At 45.5% G+C, this 14,143-nt stretch overlaps 1 protein-coding gene across 1 annotated transcript in view; it reads right to left on the bottom strand.

Annotated features, from left to right (window-relative positions):
• The window catches only part of PPFIBP1 (PPFIA binding protein 1), a 120,358-nt gene extending 107,790 nt beyond the window's left edge, over positions 1-12,568 (bottom strand). Inside the window, exon 1 of the mRNA XM_082240083.1 lies at positions 12,419-12,568. The gene's annotated coding sequence lies outside the window, so the exon portion shown is untranslated. The remainder of the gene's footprint in view (positions 1-12,418) is intronic.
• Positions 12,569-14,143: the final 1,575 nt, after the last annotated feature.

Raw genomic sequence — 14,143 nt, 5'->3', positions numbered from 1 at the left:
CCAAGTATTACAGGATTTTATTAAATACAGACAAACCTTTTGCATGAACAGGGAAGTGATAAGGCATATAGCTGTGATCTGTTTTACATGAAGCATGTCTTTTCAGGACAGTTAACCTCATAGCTCCTGTTTCCCTTGGACAATTATCAGAAATGTTACTTGCAATTTTAAGCGCTTTGGCATCCATTCTTTTCCAATCAACAGCCAAAGAAACAAATGGAACATCTGGGAAGCTACACGTGTGAGAAAAAGACTATATGCCCACAGAGGAACAATGCACAGCACAAGGAGACAACCACAAGATTTATCTGGATGGCAAGACTCATTTATGGAAAATTCCAACACAGAGACACAAAATAGAACATGACAGCAGCTATGATCACTTTTTCCCTTACAATTTGGAAAAAGAAATATAATTTAGACAGCCACCCTCCCTCGACTGAGACAAAACCAAAAAATACCAGTCAGCTTGCTCATCTGGGTAAGAACGAAGAGGCAACTTCACAACATCGCAAGGAGTTTTCACAGCTGAATTCCCTTTGCAGGGTATGTCATTAAACTAGTCAAATGGGCCTGCACTGGAAAAGTATCGGAAGCAAGAGGACTGTGAACATTATCAGCAGTGTAGATGGGAAAACACACACACACGTCCACCACCACCCAATCTTCAAATGAGAAGTAACCTGCTGGCGAACACAGTTCAACATGGTAAGGCAACTGGGTGAAATCAGTACTTTCAAACAATTCTAATTACACACAAACAAAAGCCACGATACTACTGTAGATTTTCACTCTCAACGACATAAATGGATATTTGTTTGTTTTCATTTTATCCTCACAAAACCCCTGTGTGGCAGGTCAGGCTGAAAGAGAGGCTGGGGGAAGACTGTCCGGGGGGGGGGGGATTTTGAACCCTAGCTCAACTCCAGCCCTCTCTGATTGCATCACGCGGATGTCATAAACATGATGTGAATTCTGGTGCATCATCCAAGCACTGTTTCCACATCAATTAATAATAATAATAATTTTTATTTATACCCCACCCTCCCCAGCCAAGGCCAGGCTCAGAGCGGCTTACAAGCAATAATAAAAACAAATTGAATGATTACAACTTAAAAACAAAATTAAAATACAACATTAAAATATGGAAACATTAAAATGTAGCCTCATCGCAGGAGGAGAAGGAAAGGAAAAAAGAAAGAAAGGGAGGGAGGGAATCAAATTGGCTCCAAGCCAAAGGCCAGGCGGAACAACTCTGTCTTACAGGCCCTGCGGAAAGAGATCAGATCCTGCAGGGCCCTGGTCTCATGAGGCAGAGAGTTCCACCAGGCTGGAGCCAGAGTTGAAAAGGCCCTGGCTCTGGTTGAAGCCAATCTAACTTCCTTAGTGTCCGGGACCACTAGGGTGTTGCTATTTATGGACCTTGAGGCTCTCCGTGGGTCAGACCGGGAGAGGCGGTCCCATAGGTACGAGGGTCCTAGGCTGTGAAGGGCTTTAAAGGTCAAAAGCAGCACCTTAAATCTGACCCTGTACTCCACCGGCAGCCAGTGCAGCTTGAAAAGCACTGGGTGAATATGCTCCCATAGCAGAGACCCCGTGAGGAGCCTCGCTGCAGCATTCTGCACCCGCTGGAGTTTCTGGGACAGCTTCAAGGGCAGCCCCGCGTAGAGCAAATTACAGGAGTCAAGCCTGGAGATGACTGTCGCATGGATCACTGTGGCCAGGTCAGGGCGGGAAAGGTAAGTGTTTAGGGCTGCAATCCTACACTTGTGTGGAAGAAATGCCCACTCAATAACACTGGCACTTACTTCCAAGTAAACATGCATGTACATGACTCTAATTTATAAAGTCCAATGAACTTAATAAAAAGGGGGGGACTTCTACTTTATTTATTTCAGCTCCACTTCTAATCTAGCCACAGGCTTCTCACAAGGCTAATTGGCTGGACAGTAATCCTCCGTTTAAGCACCCATTAATATGGGTTAATACTTATTCTGCTCATTACCTTAGGAAGCAGGTATTGTTTATGAGGACTGTGAAGGTGAGTGTTGACAAATGAAGCCTCTAGTTCACAAAGTGGGTTTTTCCCCCCAGTTGCTTATATATATTCAAATAGTTTCAGATCATTCTATTCATTATGATTCGTGGTAAAAGTGTTGACAGTGAATTTTACCATTGTACAGTAGGCTAGCGTCTGCACATGCCAACACTTCCCTCTCTATCCTCCATCCAGGCAAGCAAAGGCAAGCATTATCAGAGTTCAAGATCACATTCCAACCAGGCAAAAACACTCAAGGAGGGTACAAAGCAAGGCTGGAGAAAGGTGTGCCCCCAGAAAGTCCCAACAGCCAAACAGAGAGGCCAGAAGGGCTGCACTTGGCTAGGGAGCAGAGGGCTGCGGTGATGGGAAAGCCAGTGTGGTGCGAACACATGGGCAAAGCCAAGTGAGTTTCCCGTCAGTGTGCCTGCACCACACTAACCTCCCTGCTGTGTCACCCATTCCCCTCTTCTTCTTGGGAAGAAGCAGTGAGTCAGCTCTCAGGAGGCAAGATGAGCACTGCCACCCCACCTCACCATCTGCAACTGATGTAGGAAGTTTGATGTAGGAACCCCAAGTTCAAATCCACAGCTATCCTCCTTGTGGTTTGGCGTGGGCAAGCCGTTGGTCATACAAAAGCCCTCACACATTTAAACCCAACATGGAGGAATTGTGGGACTGCATGGGCTAGCCTCCCCCTCAACACTTACTTGCACACCGACAAGGCCTCACAACCATGAGAAAGGAGCGTATGGACGGAGTGCCTCCAACAGGATTGTGGGGAGAGAATCCTAGGCCAATCTGGATCGCCACACACGCACACATATGGAATTTTACATGTGTTCTTCCAACACATGCATGGTGCTCCTTCTCAAGCTCACAGTAGGGCCAACATAAGCCTGTAAACCCCCTCAACATGTTAGAAAATTTCATAATGTCAGCTAAAAGGTAAAACATAATGAATACTTTAAAATAAGACTGACAGACTGTTGTGCAGTCCTATGTAAAACTAAAGTACACATCATACAGGCAAAGCCCGCAAAATCGAACATAATCTTTTATATTTGATGTTTTTAAAGAAACTGAATATATTGACGCATACTACTTTTAAGATACCAGAGAGGCAACACCTTTTAAAGAGCTATCTTTAGGTAGGAAAGCGGGGAAGGAAAACAAATGCACTGAATATCATTTAACTATGTGTAAACCGTTTGCACCACGATTATCAGATTTCTACTTAAAAAGGTATCTTCATGTTGTGATAGACCTAAGGCTGATCCCTAATAGTACTGAGGCACGACTGGTACAACTTGTGGGGCAAGCACACTACTCCTGCAATCTGCACCATCATGGCAACGCAAAACACAGCTCCCGCCACTACATGCATCATGGACCCACAAAAGTCACCAATTCCATTTCCCCACAAGTACAGCAAACCTTTGCACTGGGCCCAAGTACACAGGCCAGCCAAAGTAAATAATGAGCACTTCTTGTGTTGAAGGTCCAGAAACATTTTCAAACCAGCAGTTTTGGTCAGGGCTGTTTCCCTTTCAGGAGGCTTCTTAATATTCACTGCTTCCAGAATATTGCCGCAGGGGATTACACACACCCAAGATCTTCTGGACACTCCCAGCAACACTGAGACCCCCTCCCCCCCCCCAACTCTCATCTGGGTTGTAATTTGGTGAAGATAAGAAACAGCAGGAGCACTTTCAAGTAGCAGGAGAGAGACTCTCTTATTTGGCCATACTCCAGTGAAAACTCTGCCAAGCCAGAAGATTCGGGGAGGGGATGGCAAGGAACACCCAAAAACCCCAAACAACTGGATAATAAGCAAGTCAGCCTTAAGTAGGCCCTATATATAGAGGGCACACCATTACATTCTAGCTGCTCAAATGCAGAAAGACTCAAACTACGATGTGTAACCTACAATGCAGTTAAAAAAGAGCGGAATCAGGGGCAGAGAGCAGAAGGGGAACCACTGCTGTCTGTCAATCCTTGTGATATACAGGCCATCCCACCCCACATACATTCCAGCTGCCATGGTTATGCTGGTAAATGATACTCCTTCCCTCTGCTCACATTTCACTCGAGGCCAATCAACTTAGCGAGAAGCCATTTGTTTTGCATCCCTCATTTGCCTCATAAACAAAGAGGCCCCAGGAGATATCCCTTTGACACCTTGAAAGTAATCCTCGCTTTCCCACAGGGGGTGCGGGAATGATCACATTCCAATTTCATAAAACTGTAGGACAGAACTAGGTCACCCAGTAATTGTGAAGCCTTAAAGGGGCAGCCGAGTTTGGATTTCACTTTGAAGTCTGAAAATGAGGTCAACCTCACAGGAAGGGGTGGGGGTGGGGGGGGAAAGGCAGTCTTGAGGGGACATCTCCTCTTTTGACATGCATACCATCCATATGAGAACCTCACGCTGTGGCCCTCATTCCTGAACGATTTATAAATAAACGCAGAGACTGTACATAGCTGGGAGCTTTGTGAGCATTTTGAACATTGTGAGCATTTCACACAGGGCTCTGGTTTTCCCCCCCTCAAGGTGCTGCCCAAACATGCATTAGGCTATTTTCTTTAACATCTCCTTCTGCGTAACCAGTGCCTGGTAGAGATGGGGAGAACACACACAAGTTTTCAAATTGTGTTCAACTTCTGGCCGGTCCTTGAAAATACATTCAGGGTTTCCTCAGTAAGATCAGGCAGACAACTTGCCTCCCACTGCCAGCTTTCTCCTGCAGTGTCCAGGAGTACATTGGGACCTTCAAGGATGCGCTCTCAGGTGATATAGGGCAACGGTGAGGCCTACAACTGGTGCCCTGCATGAAGCGACTCGCATTGTGCTCTGTACGTGTCCCTGGATCCATTGCAACATGCAAGCCCAATCCGTAGAGATTCCTCAGGAGGCAAGGGTTTCCTAAAAGAGGTTTTGAGAACCACTGCACCTAAAAAATTGTAGTGTCTCAGATAACATTTCTGAAGGCAGCAGCCGCCTCACTCTCTTTTGGTTTCATCAGGAACTTAGAGCGTTATGAGTGAAATCCTAGTGGCATTTGTGTTGATGGCTTAGGTGACAATCTTTTGAAGTTGTAAGTCCTGGATGCTTAATGGGCAAGTCCATCGGCAGATTCCAAGAAGAAAACAGAAATTGCTGAGGAGTGATATGACGGGATAGCAAATTTTCAGGGTTAAGAATTCACTGGCAGTTTTTCAATGAAGTGTAGTTCTGAAACCAGAAATTAGATTGTTCCCTCTGTTTAGCTGGTATATGCGACAATTTTGGCCATGTGTATACTTAAAACTGCAGATGCAACACAATCTCTGAAATCAGACTTGTTTCATATAGTTTATAGGACTGTAAGACATAGAAAACTGCTAAGATTTTAAATGCATACTTAATAGCTGTGGAACAATTAGACCAAAATAGATGAGCATCAGTTCTCAAATGTGCCAACATGTAAGAATCAGTCGTTTCAACAAACCAGTGTTGAAAGTTAGCTTCTGTAGAAGAAATCAAGCAAAACTTTGAACTGCAAATATGTTTAATGAGGAAGGAAATGCCATAGACTAACCTCTAGGCTCCTTCTTCAGGTTTAACAGGAGTTAAATACATAACAGAATGTGTTCTAGGACTTAGACGCTGAAATGGAGAATGACACTAAAACCATACTTAGGATGTGCAACACATACACTGGCCTGAAAGTGTGGCATATTTCAGTGAAGGATAAATAGTGGAGGAGCATGTTAGTTAATCGCATGAACTGTGTAAGCAGGGAAGTATTTGGTTCAAGTATCAGTTCTGCCACAATCAAACTGGATAACCTTTAGCAAAGCCACCAACACCATCTCCTACATATGCATCAGATCATGCACTAAATGACTGTATAATGTATTTCAGTATTTGTCACAGAGACAGGAAAAATATAGTTGTCCTTGTACAATAAGGTGGAAAGCAAGCAGCATAACCCTAGCCATTTATGAAATAATTTGGTAAATAGCATACTATAGTGGATGCTCGGGTTGCAAACGTGTTTCGTGTGGGATGCACGTCTGCAACCCGCGTCTGTGGGTTGCGATTCGGCGCTTCTGCGCATGCGCAACCGCTGAAACCTGGAAGTAACCAGTTCCGGTACTTCTGGGTTTCGGCAGTCCGTAAACCCGAAAAAATGCAACCTGAAGCGTCTGCAACCCGAGGTATGACTGTACAGTTAAACAAATTAGGAAAACCTTAATTTCAACATGTGCCATTTCCTTATTGGCCTAAAGCAGTTATTTTCTACATGAGAAAATAATTTTAAATGTGACATAAATTCTGTAATTTTTCAGAACCCCAAAACTGTGTATAAAAGCAAAACTCAATACACACTCGGACCCAGCTGTAATGCAAGGAAGCCAATATTCTAGTTGGCTGCCATGTTTACCAATGTCATGTTGTCAACAAGGCAGTAAATGCGGGGGGGGGCATTATTGGGTTGTTGTTATTTTATGGTTTTATATTTTGATTTTACTCTGTGAACCACCCTGAGACCTCCAGGAATAGGGCAGTATAGAAATTTAATCAATCAATAAGGTCTGGACTGTATCACTTAAGAAGACTGCAGATGGGGATTCACATAACGGGATGCTCTGCCAAGCAAAACGTGCCCGACATGTGGAAAAGTTGGGGTATTAGGATACAATCCCCAAGATGCAAGTCTTAAGACTGCCTTAGTAAGAACTAGTTCTCAAATATGCGACCAAGTGCAAAGTTGACATTCAGCCGTCACCAGTAATTTGTTTGCCCTCAGTCGTTTGAGGAGGGTGTTACAACCATATCTCCCAAACAAAAAACCTGAAAAACAGCATAGGGAACCCGAAACATACGAAAACTAAACCTTCCACAAGTATAAAATTCCTCTTCTAGAGCTGGCAGTCACTTACGACTGCTGCTGTGACACTTCTCATCCAGTAAGAGTGAGAAAATGTTGAGGTTTTGGAAGAAGTGAGTCTCACTCCCCTGGGAAGGAAACGAACCATCCAAGCAGGCCCCCGTCATGGGAAGGGGGGGGTGACACCTTTGGGATCCTCGTTCCCTCAAATGTATCTTACCAAAATGTATCTTACCCAAAATTGTAGCTTTTGTTTACCGATATAAAGGGGAGGAGGGGTGCTGCCAGTATTTCACTCCCAAGCTTCCAACAACAAAGAAAACTGCTCCTGGCTTGCAAGAAGTGTACAAACTGAGAAATTTTTGCTGTACACCACCTTAGGGCAGTCTAGAAATGTTTTTATAAACAAATAGGCACACTTTTTTGTTTAAATTGTTAAAGGAATTTGGCAACTTCACACTTCTTTAAATGGGGCCTACATTTCATAAAATCTTCACTTTCACACCCCCCAATTCCCCCACATCTCCAGGTGTGGGCTTGTTCCATTGTCATGGACTGTGGAACAGCTGCTGACAGCAATACAGAAACCAGTGTGGATGAAGTAGAAGCAGAAGGCGCCCAAAGAGAGCCTACACCTCTCAAAATAATTTTCCTACTTAAATAACTTTCTCCTTTAAAAGCCCAAGCTCTCCAGGTGAGAGACTAACCAGCCAGTCAGCAGACTTGAGCCAACTGTTCTGTTTTGAGCTACTGAAGTAAAATCTCATCTTTTCCACCTCCCTGGCACTTCCCACTTCCATTGACCATCTGCCCTACTCACCAAACTTCCTGGGGGCTTCAGAATCAGCAGTCCCACCTTGACCACCCTGCCTGAGAAGGGCTAGACTACAGTCTCTAGGGTCTCCCAAACACTCACTACTTTTCCTGGTGCTTATGGGTGCAGGGTATAAGGAATGCTTGCAGAGTGCAAGGGGGGCACGGGGGTGGGGGGGAGCATGCATTTGTGTCCAAATAAACACTCGCACCACGCACAGACAAATGCCCATCTTTACACATCCAGGGTCAGTTTATCTCCCACGGTAACAGCACCCTGAATTCTTTAGTTTTTCCCTATATATGGAGAGAAACATTCACTTACATGTGCAAAGCAAAGAAGACCACAATTCACGTGGCAGTTCAGTGTGTTTCTGAAAAGCAGTTCTATTTGCACAGCTCCATCCTTGCTCACACTAGAGTGTAACAGAATGTTAGTAACTATACACTGTATATTTAAAAGGGTGAGAATGTTACAGTACATCAAGGCTTTTTGACTTCAGCTTTATTTGACTGTTCAGAATATCTGCACTTATGAGCACCTTTGTTGTTGCACTGAAGTTTCAGGAATAGAGATATTTATTTTGCTGATCACTTATGCCCTTCTGCATGTTCTACAACCAACAGTTCACAGTGCATATTTTACTGTCAAAACCTTGAACGAGGCTAAAGGAAAAAGAACTAGCAATGCTGACTGCGCCATAAATCCTTAAAAATTGTCTACAGATTAAAAACATGAGGTAAATTTGAATCAGTCACTCCCCATAAATATGGTTTAGAAAACTGCTTTAAGCTATCCTTTAGAATCAGAAAAGCTACTTATGAAGAACACTGTATACCACACAGGCATTCTGCCATTTATTCAGCTCTTCAAAAACAGCTTGGGGTTGCCAGCCTGTTTTGGCCCCCATCTCTTCTGCACACATTACTGAAAACAGGTAATCTCTTAAAATGCCATCCAAGAGTCCACTCTAGTACCAAGAGAACAGGGAAGAAAGAATCTGTGGCTCTTCAGCTGGCAAGACAGGGCCCACGAATGGGTTGCGCTAAGCATTTAACTTGTGCGCATTCAGCTTCACGCGCTTGGCAAAAAAACAATAAAATAAAAGGGGGCAGGTACAATCCCCAGAACATAGCATCTGCCTAAGTTGCGGGCTTACTTTAGACTTAGTATTTATGGATTGTTTTTCTTAAAAGTACTTCCAGTTCTTGTCAACTTTAGCATCAAGACACAGGGGAAGAACCTTAGAATCATGGCACTGCCAGTTGGAAGGGACGATGAGGGCCATCTAGTCCAACATGGAGGAATCTTTCTCCCAACATGGGGCTCAAGCCCACAGCCCTGAGATTAAGAGTCTCCTGCTTTACTGATGGAGCTATACCGCTTTCAAACACTCCAACACACTTTATATATATTATCCCCATTATCTTTATAATATGAGGTAGACTACCTCTACAGTGGTACCTCGGGTTACAGACGCTTCAGGTTACAGACTCCGCTAACCCAGAAATATTATCTCGGGTTAAGAACTTTGCTTCAGGATGAGAACAGAAAGCATGCGACGGCGGCACGGCGGCAGCAGGAGGCCCCATTAGCTAAAGTGGTGCTTCAAGTTAAGAACAGTTTCAGGTTAAGAACGGACCTCCGGAACGAATTAAGTACTTAACCCAAGGTACCACTGTACTTCTATATTGAAGGGGTCGTGATGTCCTAATGGCTATGACAAAACTTGAAAGAGGAACCCCACAGCTCACACTTTTAGCCACAAGACCCAGCCCCAGGTGTAGCGCTCAGTGAAAATGCCACCATGCCATCAGCAGGTGTTACGTTAATATGCAACATATTAGTCACAAGTCAAGCCATTATGAGAATAAGAATTTGATCGAACCACCCTGGAGACCAACCCCAAAGCTATTCTAAATTGTTCCAATCCCTCCTCCTACTCCATGGTGACCTACTGACTGACCACCTCCTCCTCCTCTGCTTATCCACAGCAGCTCATCTCCTCTCAAGCTGGTTCATAACAGGCTTTCATGTTATCAGGAACTTGACAGAGCCCAGCTTTAACAACTCTCTGGTCTATTACTACTCCTTATGAGCTACCACTCTACATGCGAGGGGCATTCACACATTTGGGAGTCTTCCGTGTCTAAAGATGCTATTCCTAGTTGCCCTGTGTGGAGTGACTGTCTGAAACAGAACAGTATGATTTTATTGCTTTGGCGCATTGTTACTGTATTAGGCTTTTTGCCATTTTAATGTTGTACGTGTTATCCGGTTGATTTTATCAGGTACTACATGCTGCATTCTGAAACAAAGTCTATTAAATAAATGAATGAACTCTTATTCGTATGAATAAACTTGTTAGCCAGGAGTCTCAACAGAAAGATGAATCTGCCTTGCAGAGGATACCACCATGCTTATTTCACTGCAAACCACTCTGTATCCCTACTACAGCTGTACAGGATTGCCTCTATCCATCACAACAAAGCTTTATTTTTCAGTTTCCTGGGCTTCCCTGCTCTTTCTTAGAGCCAAGATTCTCAAATGGAAGTTGCAAGTCACTTGTAGGTAGGACAGACAAATGGTGGGCCTGCAAAAGTGATCTGCTGCTACTGAAGACCCGTGTCCTTTCTCTCTTTGAAGCCGGGGCGAGGCAAACGCAGCAGATAACGGAAGGAACTGCTCAGTTCCTGTCTTTTGGGTCAATCTGGAGCAAACAAGCAGACCCTGTTACCAGGAAAGAGAGGACAGCGTCAGGAGTCTCTATTTTCCAACTCCACAGAATTCATATGCATCAACACTTCTACGGGCAACAACCTACACACAACCCCCAACAAAACAGATGGTTAATACAGGCCTGGTTTGGGGAGAAGGAGGGTACAATTCAGAAGACGGATCACCGTATTTCTCGCGCCATAAGACGCGCCTGACCATAAGACGCACCTAGTTTTTAGAAGGGGAATGCAAGGAAAATAATATTCTTTAAAGGGAGCGCAGAGCAGAGCCTGTCTGCATCCCAGGCACTGCTCAGCGCTCCCTTTCACGAGCCGCGTGGAGCGTGTATGCGACTCTTGGGGGCTTTTCCCTGAGGAGGGAGAAGGGCAGCCCATCAATGATAGAGAGTCTTTCTGTCAAAAAATGATTTAAATCAAGTCTTACTGACTAGTAATTTAAATCAAATCCACCCTGCTGGGATCCAAGTCACTGGGAATGAACAGCTTCCCAAAACTGTATTTTGCACAAGTGTAAAAGTGTGCAAGTGTTATAGGATTTCACCAGTTTACACACACAAAGACACATGCTGCATACATCCCAGAGCAGAGGTTAAAGACACCAAACTGAACCAACAACCCAACAAGCAGAAGCTTCAAAGAGAAGCTTCAGTCAGTCTTTATTTTACTCTCTCCCAACTTTCCTCAGATGGTGCCGCCCAACATTTTTACTGGTCAAAAGAAGGTGGGTTTGTTTTGCTCCCGTGAATAAGCAAACGGCAGATGTCTAGCTGGAATATATGGCAGCTTCCAGTTTCACAGGCAGGAAGAGAAATAAAGAACTCTGTGTTCGCAGGAGCCCTCGCTCCCCACTGGGCAGAGACAGCAGAAATCTGACAGGCGTTAAAAGCAGCAGAAAACATAGCAATATTAAAAACACAACGTAAGTACCTATTGTACAGAACAACCCTTATCCCAAATTAATAAAACCATGACTTTTTAATTCAATTAAACTGCAGTTCTCAAGCCACTCACACACTGCTGAAGCCAAAACAAAAATCAATGAGGCTGATCCAGAAGGAATCTGGAAAGTTCACTTCCACTAGCCTTGAAACTGTATGGGGTTTGATTAGGCACGTTGGTTTTTAAAAAGCTACCAACTTAAATTAAACCTCAAGCAAATTTTTATTGGCACCAACAGACCGGACTAATAAACTTCTTCCCTCTCGTCTAGTGAAACATAGAACCTTAGCCTGGGAGACATGAAGCCAGCAGCCAAAAATATTCTCTCAAGCATGACAAGGTTTTCACAATATCCTGCTAGATCCCCACCACTGCAAGATCACCTTTTCCATTTAGCACCAGTGTGAACATAAAAGTAGGCCGTTCTTCCCAAGCTGCATCTAACCTTAGGAGGAGGTCTTGAGCATATACCTTCCTTAAAATCTCCCCCCCCCCCTTTTACCAAATCTCATCCATATTCATATTTAATATATTTCCCCATGCTTTCATCTACATGATTTTTCACAAACACACACTGCATGCATTGCCCAATCATCGCTGGTTTGAGAAAAGACTCCAATTTCTTTGGCGTGTGATCAACCTGTTTGGATTCTACCTGCAGATTGGCTCCCCCCTGCCCCCCCTTCCGGGCAGCTGATTTAATAAAGCCCAGGAAGGATTCCCCCTCGCCCCCAGTCTTCAAGTTTACATTTCTCCACCCTTCGAAGGACCCGCTCCTTCCCCGCCTTCAGCCCCCATTAAGGACCCAACTCGGCGCTCCCTGCCGATGGCCAACAAGTGGGGAGGGGGCGCTTGGCAGCCAAGACCCGGAGGGGGGGGAGAGAGAGAAAGGGAGAAATTAAGCAGCATCCCCAGAGCAGCCTGTCCAGAGAGCGGCCGCGTTTGGAAGCCAGGAAAAGCAGCCGGAGAGCAGGCGAGCTCCTCCTGCACACGAGGAGACCCGCGGACTTACCCAAGTCGGAAGCGGACCGGGACTTTCAGCAGAGAAAAGGCCTCGCCCCTCCGTCCAACTTTACAAAGCCATCCCCTTTCCTTCTTCCTCTCTCTCGCTCTCTCTCTCTCCTTCTTCCTAAGCTCCTTCCGCCTCGCGCCCCGCAGGATCCCAGCCGCAGAAGTGATCCAGGGGGAGCGACCCACGTCACTCCCTTTTCCCAGGCTCCTCCCGCTCCCGCCCCCGCAAAGGGAGAGGCCAAAGGGACGGGAGGAAAGTCCGCAGAGCCCGCCCCCGCCTCCCGCGGATTGGAGTGGGAGGACGTCGCTCGCGGGAAGGGGGCGGGGCTGGGGGTCTGGCCCGCCTCCCCATCGACATTCCAGGATCGCGGGAAGGGGGGGGGAAGCAGCGCCTTTGCAGCGTCCGCGGGGAAGAGGCGGCGCGGGGAGTAAAGAGCGCGCAGCGAATCACGGGGGTGTTTGTCGCGAATGCAAAGTGCAAACGGGGATCTTTACTACCAATGCAAAGTGAAAACTGGTTTTAGAGTTTTTCCATGTTGACGATCATTTTCCCCTCGTAGTTTCCGAAACTGCGTGCTCTCGAGGCGGGGGGGGGGGGGGAGAGAAGAGCCCCAGGACTTTCAGCAACTGTAAAAAACCTGTGTTGTCCTGGAATAAATCTGCCTGCTCCAGCCCATGGGGGGGGGGAATTGGAATAAGGTTGCATTTTAAGAGCCTCCCCGCCGTTTGGCCCGTTCCTTCGCCCTCGCGCTCCGCTTGCAAGGCTTGCTCTTCGCAGTCCGGAACTGAAATTCACTTCAGTTTGGTTTTACAATGGACGTTATTCACACAGCAGCAACAGCGAACACCAGCCAGTCGCGCAGCCAAATTCTGAATGAATTTGCAATTCAACTCGGGGACCCTCGCTAAATGATTCAGTTTAGGGACTGTCGCTAAATCATCTTTTTTTTGTGTGTTTTAGAATTGGGGGATCAAAACAAAAGCTTCTCAAACTAATTTTAAAAGGTCTGGCCTGAGACAGGAATTATAGAATCAAACAACTGTGGAATTAGAAGGGACCCCAGGGGTCATCTAGCCCAACCCCCTGCAATGCAGGAATCTCAGCTAAAGCATCCATGACAGATGAACACCCAACCTTTGCTTAAATGCCTCCAATGAAGGAGATTCTGCAACCATTCCACTGCCAAACAACTTACTGTCAGAAAGTTCTTCCTGATCTTTAGTTGGAATCTCCTAACATCCAGATTTGGAAAAACAAGCTTGTTCCCTCTTCCACGGGACAGCCCTTGAGATATTTGAAGATGGCTATCATATCTCCTCTCATTCTCCTCTTTTCCAGGCTAAACAGACCCAGCTTCTTCCTTCCTTTCTCATAACACCAACAACCTTCTAGCAACACAAAACGCAGAGCTTAACACACACACACACACACACCCAGGCAAGCAAAATGCACTATCATTGTCCAGTGACACATTATAACCAGGCAAAAGCCCCAGGAAATAAACTGCCACGGGAGCCGGATTAGGCCGCCGAAACAGACTTTGGACATGCCAAAGAGTCCAAGAGCCAAACAGACTGACCTCGAGGGCCACATGTGACCTTCATGCTTGACGTCCCTCCCGCTATTCTAGACCTTCAAATGTTATTGTATAGGAGTTCTGTCCTCTTTTGGACTCTGCCTTTATACATATGAGGTACAGTAAGAATATACACATTCCAACACTGA

The sequence above is a fragment of the Podarcis vaucheri genome (genome assembly GCF_965113315.1).
Source record: "Podarcis vaucheri genome assembly, chromosome: 10".
NCBI lineage: Eukaryota > Metazoa > Chordata > Lepidosauria > Squamata > Lacertidae > Podarcis > Podarcis vaucheri.
Note: the sequence above shows the minus strand (reverse complement) of the source record. Positions and strands in the feature narration are given on the sequence as shown.